The sequence below is a fragment of the Eptatretus burgeri genome, chromosome 16 (assembly GCF_056783735.1).
Source record: "Eptatretus burgeri isolate ZD-2024b chromosome 16, Ebu_testis_v1, whole genome shotgun sequence".
Lineage (NCBI taxonomy): Eukaryota > Metazoa > Chordata > Myxini > Myxiniformes > Myxinidae > Eptatretus > Eptatretus burgeri.
The window spans coordinates 17,338,027-17,350,268 of NC_140976.1; positions in this window are offsets into that span (position 1 = coordinate 17,338,027).

The window sequence follows — 12,242 nt, forward strand, 5'->3', positions numbered from 1 at the left end:
ATGTTTTAAAGACCTGGAGGGAGGAGTGGGATTGAAGAGAGAGTGGGAGTTTGTTCCAGAGGTGGGGAAAAAGAGGAATGAAAGAATGAAGATGAGCAGTGATTCTTGATTTTGGTAGTTTTACCAGAAGGGGGTTGCTGGTGGACCTTGAGCACCCCGTGGAAATATTTGGGGGGCAGATCACAGACAGAGAAAGGGGGTGGCGGAGGGGGCAACGCTGGAGAGGAGACTATAGAAGACAGAAAGACCACAGACCTGCTTGTGGTGAGAGATTCAATATTCAAATATATAATTCAGATATAATTTTGTATGCAGCCTATGGCTGCGAGTTGCATCAATGCTGGGAGAGTGGCTGTGCCGCTGATGCAGTGCTCCCATGACCAGTAAGCTGGTACTCATTTTGCTGACCCCAAAAGGATGACAGGCTGAGGCAACCCACCTGGTATTAACTAACAGAAAGACATAGGCTTGAACTCATGATCTTAAGGCAGCCACCCTAACGGTTAAGCCAACAGCAGGCTTTATAATATCAAATGAAATAAAATAAATGTTTTAAAAGCTGTAGAAAAAAGCAAATAAACACTGAATCGGAAGTTTACTGCTTTTTTATACCTTATTTAACATGATAAAATTAGTTATTCATGATTGTTGTTTGTGTCCTTTATGACACCCTTAAAACAGTGATTTAAAAAAAATTTTGTTTGATTGCCAGACTGACAGACAGACTGAAGCAATTCATTTACCACGAGTTTACATGCACAATCAGGACGAGATTGTGTACAATTTGCCAAATTGAGAGCCAAAGTACTGCTAAACTCCAGGTTCGTGCAGCGATTTGTGTTCTGCAGTGTTCAAAATATAAAATTCAATTAAAGTCAAGTAGTTCCTCAATCATTGTTTGATGCCTCTCAGACAGACACACAGAGTGAACCATATGCTTAATCCCACTTTGCACTGTGTGCACAGGGTACTAACTAATTGCACATGGAGCTTCACATGAATATATATATATATATATATATATATATATATATATATATATATATATATATATATATATATATATATATATATATATATATATATGGTATTTTCTGGGTGACGAAGAAAGCTGAAATTTTTTGTGCCAATGGACATCGAAGCCAATACACCAGAAAAAAAAATCACACAATCGTCAGACAACATCCGTAAATGACAATATAAATAAATGAAAATAAATAAATGAAAATAAATAAATGAAAAATCAATTACAGGTGAGCGACTCGAGACGATGGTGAAGCAGGGTCCGTATGCTTATGCAATGTGTAAGCATACCCCGCTGGTGTATATATGTACATATATATATATATATATACATATGTATATATATTTATATATATGTATATATAAATACATATATTTTGTAGCCGGGGGTCGGGGTGAGAAGACAACGAGGGGGGGGGGGAGGGGAACTATCTCCGGTTCCCACCAGACTCTCCGGAATCGCAGGCTATCCCACACGGGTAACTCCATGACACGGTGGGTCGCTAGCCGACCGTGAACACCAATAACTCAACCACGTGACTTGTGGTCCTCCGTCTAAACTGGTTACCTAATTAATTACGTGACATAATTATCGTGGGACATGCCCTCAGGATGCCTTATCCGAACCGGGTCAGATGCAGCCGAGCGACACTGCCAAGGACGTACCGGCTAGAAGAACGGATCATTGGGAATACAGTCCCGGCTAGGCTAGGATATGGACCATCATGCTGGATCAATGAAAGAAAAGGCAAAAACGAGCTGGGAACATTTCTACATCAGCATTTATTACAGGCAGGCAAGGAAAAATATGTAGCACAATGAATAGATTTATTGTTGTGTGTAAGCAGGGACAGTAAGGAATTTGTGAGGTGCGACAGCAAGGCAAGCAACTTATGAAAGCAGACACAGAGCAGACTTATCTCAATATAATTCTTATACACTCTTAACTAAAGCGATAACGGGCACCATGACACACACACACACAACCTGATGAAGAGGAGATAAACATGAGAAAGAAAAGAAGATGAGTGCTAATGGTCTCGCAATACCTTGCATGGTCAGCCGGCCACGCTACACAGTACACTTTGGGGGTAAGCTCCGCTGAGCAATCCCTCCTTGAGAGTTGGTGTGTCGTCTCCTGCTTGGTTACGGTGCCAGCGCAGCGCATACACTGGTCCAGAGAATGGGCGAGGCCATCAGGCATGAGGAACGTGGAGCTTGGTGAGGTGGATCCAGGTGAGTGGGTGGTGCCAGCGGAGAGAGACAGGTGGAATCAGGCAGGTGGGTGGAGCCAGTGGCGATTGCAGAGATCACAGCTTTTGACGCAAGTCGAGCGCTCACGATTGGCTTCGCGGTCATCTTTTGTAAGATCCATGGTGCAGTGTGGAGGTGACGACCAAAAGCGATGCGTCGTCACCCAAATCGGGTGCTCCCATTTTACCCAGCCACCGCATAACCCAGCCGCCACGGCCGGAAGCAGCCTTATTTTACATCCAGTGAGACATGGCGAGCTCCGGAATCGTATACTAATACTAATGCACATATACTAATGAAATAACTGTCTAGGGATCGCTGTATGTTGGGTACCATTGCCGTAGAGGCATGCGGTTTCCAGAACCGCAATATATATATATATATATATATATATATATATATATATATATATATATATATATATATATATATATATATATATATATATATATATATATATATATATATATATACATATATGCTTGACGACCCATGAACCCATTGGGTTCCCGTTGTGACAGCGGTTGATAAAAAAAATCATTTAAAAAAAAACAAAGAAATAAAAAAAAACAGATAGCTTCAGTGAACTATACTGCTGAGGTTGTTTGCATTGATCAAATAATCCCAAAGAGTACTTGATTGAATCGGTAATTTATGTTTTAATATTTTTTTCATTGCCCGATTTGAATGAAACTTGATATTGCACACCGCAGGAGAATGTTGAGTAAGGTGGGCAGAAAAATTTTGCGCCATCGTGTACTGTTTTGGCTGTATTTCGGGAATATACATACATACATACATACATACATACATACAAGATGAGAGTTTTCGTAATATAGTAACAACATGAGAGTTTTAGTAATATAGTAACAACATGAGAGTTTTAGTAATATCACACAACAAAAACAGGCCACAACAATTTCTTAACGATAAAGTTTTTATCATTGAGAAATAATTGGGGCCTCTTCCAATCGTTTTAATCTGCAGTGCGATTATTCAGCACCAACAATATGAAAGAGGCAATAGACAGCTGATCCTGCGCTGTCACACCTTGAAGGAGGTAATGGTCGAACTTTGCGATAGGTGCGAATGTCGGAGTCATCGTGGAAAGGGCAATAGGCAAGCCTGTGAGAAAAAGAAGATAAAACGATATGGACAAATAACACTATGAAAACATCACAGTGATTTGAATGACAAATACAATTGGCTCTGATATGAGGCTCACTTTAGAAAATCGGCTGAAGCATCGTGTGTGCCTCATTGACAGCGCTGCTGGTCATATTGGCAGAACTTCTCGTTACAATACAGATAAAGTGGCATTTAGATTGTCAGTAAGTATTACAGCCAACTCTTCAAACTCTCGATTTGAAGCGTCTGTTCGGAGTCTGGTAAGTCGACGGTTAAATTCCCAGCTGGTCATCATACCAAAGACGTTAAAAATGGTGCGTGCTGCTTCCTTGCTTGAACTTCATTATTTCAAAGGTCAAGAGCACAGACAGCCCCCATAGGTTGGCATCCATGGGGAGGAGGTAATTCCTCCTGAGGAAATGCCCCACTGAGTGATCAGAGATGGTGGTGAGAAAGGCGGTGGCATCGGTGGTACTCAGAGTTCCCCTGTAAGTGACGGCACTTCACCTGAGCTCAGTTGCGATATGTTTTTTCATCTAATATTCCTGTGTTGTGTCCCGTGTATTCGTTGGTATGTCCATGTGTGAGAGGTGTGTGTGTGTGGCAGCACCATTACAAGCCTTATATCCTGTTAAAAATAAAGAGGTCTCGAAATGATGGAGAATTGCAAAAGCAGGATAGTTAATCTCATGCTAAAACTACACATGGAAGGGTTAATCTGCTTCGGTAATCAAACTTGCTATACGAATCCAACACGATTTCCGTGAGGTGCGCACACTCGCCTCGAAGACATCTCGCTGAGATTCAAATCCGGACCCAGTTATACATGAACTGTCATCCTGGTGTTTCACAAACAGGGTGATTCATCTCCCAGATAGACGTTAAACTGAGCGTGCTGTCCTCAGAAATTAGTTGGTGGACATTAAGGATCCCACGATGTCCTTCGCGGAGAGCAGGCGAGCTGTCGCCAGCACGCTGAAAAAATTCAAAATTTCTGCCCTGACTACTGCTGGGAAGGCAATGAAAAAACCCACCAGCACAACCCTTGCCAAGAAATTGCTTCAGCAGGGTTGGCCTACCTTCAGACTGAACAGCAGAACTATAATATCTTTCGCTGTATATTTCCACCGTATCTACCCCCAGACATTTGACAGGACAACATGCATTGCCAAACACTTTGTGTAGCACTGATCATGAGCAGCCTCATAAACTTGTACAGATCTCATTTATTACAACTTGTCTTTTCCACCATAACTCATTCCCATGTACGTCATGTCCATCGTTGATTGCTTTTTCCTCATTGCGATTAGCCTTCGTTTCACAGAGAATGGTGTGCGAAGCCCTGGTGTCCTTGCTGCGTCCGTTGGTTTGTTTTGCATTCTTCATGCAAGGATGGAATTTATAAATACATAGATCAGATAGATAAAATAAATTAATAACTGGATGGTATTCATAGAATACTTACCCTGCACAGTCTTGAGAAGGACTTGGTGCGAGCCAACTCTTCTGGTGGCAAATTTGTAATTGCATCCATCTACCAGGGTGAGCTGTAAGCCCCAGCAGTAATATCATATGACAGTAACAACGGTAATACATAATAACAGGAGTAGTAAGCAAAAAGTAATTAAGATGAGGTCGTCAGGAGGAACTTGGAAAGGATTGGGGTTTCGATTGCAACTACTCATCCACCCTGAAACTCATCCAGGCATAGCTAAGTGATCCTTATTCCAAAAAAAACCAACAACAACAACAACAACAACAACAACAAAAAACAGATTCAAAGCATTAAATAAGTTTGGCTGCGAGATCATGCAACCAATCAGGTTGAAATTTAAAACATATATTCCCCATCACTACTCGATATAAATTGTGAAGCTTCGCGTCGATCGATGAAGCGGTTCAAGAGAGATAATTAAAAATATATATTTTCCTTTAATTCAATATGGCTGCCAAACCATGTGACCTTTCAATTATTCATGAACACCCTGGTATCCCCAAAGCTTGGGAAACATGTGTGAAGTTTCCCCTCAATCTGTCCAGCTGTTCTGGAGAGGATTTTTTTTAAGTTTTCAGGGGAAATCCAACATGGCTGCCAAAACCAGTGATCTGTGGCATCATAGGTGGGAAACATTGTGGTCTTCATGGATAGGCGGTCATACCTGTAAAGTTTTGCCTCGATCTGTTCAGCCGTTTCAGAGGAGATTCTTGAGTGTTTTTTAAAAAAGAAAAAAATATGCCTGCCAAACCACATGAACAATGACATCATCAATTTTTCCCCCATAATTTTTTTTTTCTGTGGACCAATTTATCCCAAGATGACGCTCAAAAATTTTCATACTGATCGGATGTAGCGTTTTACGTATGCAATTATGACATCATAACAAAGGCAGCCATGACATCATAAAGTAAATCACACTTGTCACACACTGAAGAAATAGGGGGTGACTATGCCCCTGATGCAGTGCCCCCTACAGTGGGGAGAACAAGTATTTGATACACTGCCGATTTTGCAGGTTTTCCCACTTACAAAGCAGGTAGAGGTCTGTAATTTTCATCATAGGTACACTTGAACTGTGAAAGATGGAATCTAAAACAAAAATCCTGAAAATCACATTGTATAATTTTTTAATAATTAATTTGCATTTTATTGCATGAAATAAGTATTTGATCACCTACCAACCAGGAAGAATTCCGGCTCTCACAGACCTGTTAGTTTTGTCTTTAAGAAGCCCTCCCATTCTCCACTCATTACCTGTATTAACTGCACCTGTTTGAACTCGTTATCTGCATAAAAGACAGCTGTCCACACTCAATCAATCAGACTCCAACCTCTCCACAATGGGCAAGACCAGAGAGCTGTCTAAGGACATCAGGGACAAAATTGTAGACTTGCACAAGGCTGGGATGGGCTACAGGACAATAGCCAAGCAGCTTGGTGAGAAGGCAACAACTATTGGCGCAATTATTAGAAAATGGAAGAAGTTCAAGATAACAGTCAATCTCCCTTGGTCTGGGACTCCATGCAAGATCTCACCTCGTGGAGCCTCAATGATCATGAGAAAGGTGAGGGATCAGCCCAGAACTACACGGCAAGACCTGGTCAATGACCTGAAGAGAGCTGGGACCACAGTATCAAAGAAAACCATAAGTAACACACTACACCGTCATGGATTAAAATCCTGCAGCGCACGCAAGGTCCCTCTGCTCAAGCCAGCGCATGTCCAGGCCCGTCTGAAGTTTACCAATGACCATCTGGATGATCCAGAGGAGGAATGGGAGAAGGTCATGTGGTCTGATTAGACCAAAATAGAGCTTTTTGGTTTTAACTCCACTCGCCGTGTTTGGAGGAAAAAGAAGGATGAGTACAACCCCAAGAACACCATCCCAACCATGAAGCATGGAGGTGGAAATATCATTCTTTGGGGATGCTTTTCTGCAAAGGTGATAGGACGACTGCACCGTATTTAGGGGAGGATGGATGGGGCCATGTATCGCCAGATCTTGGCCACAACCTCCTTCCCTCAACAAGAGCATTGAAGATGGTGCGCGGCTGGGTCTTCCAGCATGACAACGACCTGAAACACACAGCCAGGGCAACTAAGGAGTGGCTCCGTAAGAAGCATCTCAAGGTCCTGGAGTGGCCTTGCCAGTCTCCAGACCTGAACCCAAGAGAAAATCTTTGGAGGGAGCTGAAAGTCTGTGTTGCCCAGCAACAGGCCCGAAACCTGAAGGATCTGGAGAAGATCTGTATGGAAGAGTGGGCCAAAATCCCTGCTGCAGTCTGTGCAAACCTGGTTAAGAATTACAGGAAACGTCTGATCTCTGTAATTGCAAACAAAGGTTTCTGTACCAAATATTAAGTTCTGTTTTTCTCATGTATCAAATACTTGTTCTCCCCACTGTATATGTTAGAGCAGGATTTTGGCCAAAGTGCCAGCGAGAGACAGTTCACATACTCTTCGTGAAGGACACCATGGTCATCTTTAATGTATACCAACTAATGCTGGCAGACAGAGGCACCCAGTTTAAAGTCCATCTGAGGGATGGCACACACACATTGATGCCTGATGACAGTTTAGAATCCAGATTATATGGCTCAGCGACGAGTGTGCATATCTCTTGGCCATCCTTCCAATCTCCCCCCCCCCCACCTTCCAAAAACAAAACAAAAGAGCCTTCCAATAGAGATATCTCATCCAAGCACAATACATGCTTGTACCGTGCTTCTTTTCCGAGATTTATCAGCATTGTGCAATTGTGCCAGTGTGTTAAATTTAACCCAGGACGTACAACACTTACGTTCTGTCCCTTCAATGGGAAGGAGTATAAATTGCCTCCCGCATTATGTCTGCTTTGTGCCGAGTGAAGGACACTTTGTGGCTGAAATGGCAGACCTCAATGTCAGTCGTTTTCAAATGTAACAAGTTGCACAAGCCTTATAAATTACCCTCCTCCATCAAAATCAAAATTTTTCACTTTACATCTTTAAAGGAAAAATTCACTGATTTAACAATAAATGTAATTTGCCAACTTTCATCGTAATTTCTAAATCAGCCATGCCCTCGAAAAGATGGACCTGTGACATCACATACCTCATGTTGTGGACACGTGAACACATGCATACAACAGGAGTCCAATTAAAATATGATATGATCTTAGAAGTTACCACAACGCCTCATAAGACTGCTGTGATCCTCAGGCCAGAAAAAGAGTTCCTCCCAACCCCTTGTAAAGTACATTGTTGTTGCAGATTCTGGTCGGGGAATTGCTGAATGAATAGAATGTGTGAAGCCATTGCAGCAGAACATCACAGTCTTCTGATTTTGGTTTTCCAAAAGACTTGTTTTCCTGGCTTGGCCTATTGTTTCCAAGCTATTTTTTTCAAAATATCCATGGAATTGAGCCCAAAGTACAGGTTCATTCTGTTCAAAAATAAAACGCAGGGAATTATAATGCAAATCAGCAGGAAACCACATTGAATCGGTGACGTGACCCACGGAGCCTTCACAAGCAGTGGATAACAGTTCTTGTCAATGACTATACATGTGAGCTTTCTCTTTTGTTTACACTTGTCATCTTCAGGAGCATTGAAACAGCACCCTGTGATTGCACATTTGTAAGTCACCCTGAAAGCCGTTTCAGAGATCTGCACATGAGTACATGAGGCAACTGGACCGGCACTCGGTAGAGCGCATACCTCCACTAAGCTCAAAAGTTTATGTTTTGTATCCCACTGATAGGACAGATATGGATCCAGACCTGAAGCAGAATCTAATCAGCTTGTTCTTGTCACCTACCCAACTCATCCACCTAGTTTTATCTGAATCTGTCCATAACTTTTTGAGATATCATGCTGTATATCGTTGTTGGCACTATCTCTAATTGGTGAAAAATCACTGAAAAAGTTATAGTAACCAGATCTGGATCTCCACCAAAATCGAATCAATTGGTCCTTGTCACACATCTAGCCTGTACACCAAATTTCGTCCAAATCCATTCATAACATTTTGAGATATCCGGCTCATAGACAGACAGACAAACAGAGTGAAAACCTAACCTCTGCCCATCTTTGGTGGCAGAGGTTGAAAAAAAATAAAAGAAGGCCAAGAAGCTTAACAAGAAAGAAGAAAAATGTGATATCATTTGACTCTAATTTGCAGTTTCTGCTGCAAATCATTGTTCCATTTTGAGATATCATGCTGTATATCATTGTTGGCCCTATCTCTAATTGGTGAAGAATCACTGAAAAAGTTATAGCAACCAGATCTGGATCTCCACCAAAATCGATCTTCCTTCAGGGCGTGTATGCACAGAAAACCTTCATTTACTTTAGACAATGATATACATTTATCTCAGCACGCAGATGGCGCATCTGATTTGCACAGCTTTTGCAGAACAATTAGAGGTCAATGACCTCTGCAGTTCAATGAGACTTCTGTTGATAAGAGGACAATGGGAAGACAGAGTTTGTGTTTGTACAGCTTTGCAATTGAATGGGAGGCCAGAGTTAATGAGACTAATGCATCTGGGGATCAGACTCTCTGGCGTCGCCAAAGTAATTCTCCCCAATTTGCCAACCGAGTGGAAAATATAAAATTATATTGTTACATAGTTAACTAACATACTATATCTATTTATTTATAAAACAACCTTCAGCACGCAATGATTTATCAAGTATTTTTAGAGTAATAAACATAACAGATGGGTACATATTTCCTTAAACTAAACATGGATTAACAAGATCCCTTACCAGGCCCAGATGCACTTGGGCCAGTATGGGGATTATATATTCGTTATTATTAGATTGGTTATTATTATACTCATATGGCTTGAAAGTCATCTGGTTTTAAATATTCGCTTTGAATGTACAGTGATGGTATTGAACATTTTACTGGTGCACTCAGGAGAGTGCATTTCTTAACAATGAGAAATGCAATTAATCAATGTTCCAAAGGATTGAAATGGGACAGGTATATCACAATGAGAATTAACAAGACCGCAGTATAGTGTATATTTATTCGTAGCCTGTCAGTATTAATCTCTGCAAATTTAATGAACTCTGACCTTGTCATTGTGAGAGACCTGATAAGCATAATTATCATGCAGACAATTGAAGTCTATCTCAAATCTATCTCAGTGCCATTGCAGATGTTGTTTCCTGGCGAACCATTCCTTATTTGGTGATAAAGTGACCAATACTTTACAACAGATTTTATACTTCCATATTGTTTAAAAGCAAAAATAAAGGGAAATAAGTACATAATTTGTGGAGAAAGAACACATCTCAATATGAAAAATATTTGCTTCAGTGTGATTAATACAGAAACACCAGTGCTTTGTTAGAGCTTTCTATTGCCAAAATGTCCATGCTCATATTTCACAAGATGGAATTAATTATTTTTACTTCCACACCTCCTTCTCCAAACATACAGAAGAAAATGTGAAATTTCCAAAGCATTAAATTTATCTTTTTCTACTGTTTAGAGAATTATATTGAGTGAACAAAAAAAATTTGGAACATGCCAAAATTAACCAGTTTCACTGAGCTGCATGATTTAATGTATTCACTACTAGACCTCATGCCCTGTCCCCCAGAGGGACTGCTGATCCATAGCGTCTGCCAGATCTGTGTCTATATTTTTGGATGTTGCACGAGTTTCACGATGTGCTCCACAGGGAATCAAAGCAATCTGGTGAAAATGGATATTTAAAAAAAAAAGTTATAACGTTTGCACTGATTCCTAACCAATGTGCCACGTGACATGCACAGACGAGCAGGCAAGGTGGCTGATTATCTGCAATGTTTATTTCATGGGCGATTTAACTTTGCAATGTCTTCAGGGTTGTTCTGCATTAAGCAGGAACTCTTTTGTGGATAAAGTCATCATTTGAACAAATTCATTTTATTTCGTTAACTGCTGCAGAGACAGTGAAGACTGGCTTTAAAGTTAAAGGGATCCCATATGGTATGCAGCGACAGCCTGGCCAACTGTTCCTTATCAACCATTGAATTGGAGTGCTTGAATGAGTGCTTAAGGCATTTACCGAGCACCCATTGTTGATAGCGGTACCGTGCAACATCATTCTGAACGAATTGTTCACTCATTGTGGATGCATTTGCCATGCCACATCGTTCAGAGCGAGTGGTTCATGCTCCGTCACCCTGAGTGAGTGGTTCCTGCTCCGTCAGCCTGAGAGAGCACAAAGCAACTTTAACATACTGTTAATATGCACTTCACAACCTCAATCCACATAACACATAACAATCACATAACAATCAATAACCACATAACAATCACACTTTATCACACAGCGAGCTGGGCCTCGAACCCCTCTCTTTGCGGAGCTGGGACTACAAGCCCCTCCCATTTGGACAGAGGGGATTGGCCTTTCCCCCTCTGCCTCTGCTGTACCCAGTACAGTACAGTGAGCCGAGTACCGAACTCGCTCAAGGTACGGCGAAGACTTAAACTCCTTGTACAGAGATCCCTGATCTCTGTTCAGCCCGCAGGCTTATCAATAAAAAAATTCTCTGACATGTACTTTCCTTTGTCGATGTACGTTACCCGCTAAGAACAGGCCCGCCACCACGGATATGGCGAACGCTCTCCGCTTACCTTCTAGTCTGTGATGCATTCGCCGTCCCTCCGGACCATGGACTGCCTCCAGGGATTTAGTACATCCGGATCACGGCACCAAATTGTTGTGGAATTTGTTGTTAACCGACTCGGTGTAAATCCTATTACTCAATTATCTTTATCCAAATAATCCACTGTCCACAAGGAAAAGTACATTTCATCAAAGAACATTATTGCGCGGTACCACGGAGTCCAAAACACTGGGATGTAAACATCCACAATGATTTGCACTAAACTAAGCTTACATTTCCTGAATATATCTACTTTGGTAGGAGTGGAGGGGTCTGGGAGAACAAAGAGAGAGCGTGATGACCTACAGCTGGTCACATGGGTCTGATAAGCATTAGGCAAAAGAACTCAAACTGCAATATGTGTCCACTGGGTGGAAAGTGAATGACATAATCATGGCAAAAGTTGCAGTGTTATCAACCAGGTCCTTGTTTCATCCTTTGTGAGAATTAAACAAAATATTAAAAGCGGAACCTCGGGAGTAGGTTTGATGGGAGGAAGACCACCCCTCATGAATTGCCACTCAGGAAGGTCCTCCCTCTTTCCTCTCAAGCAGGAGCAAAGCCGTTTCTACACCTAAACTGGAACCTTATGGCCTACCCAAACACTAACAGAGAACATTAAAGACAGATTACAGTGGGTAAAAGTAGAACATTAAAAAGGGATTTTAAAGGGATGGCAGTTTTCAAA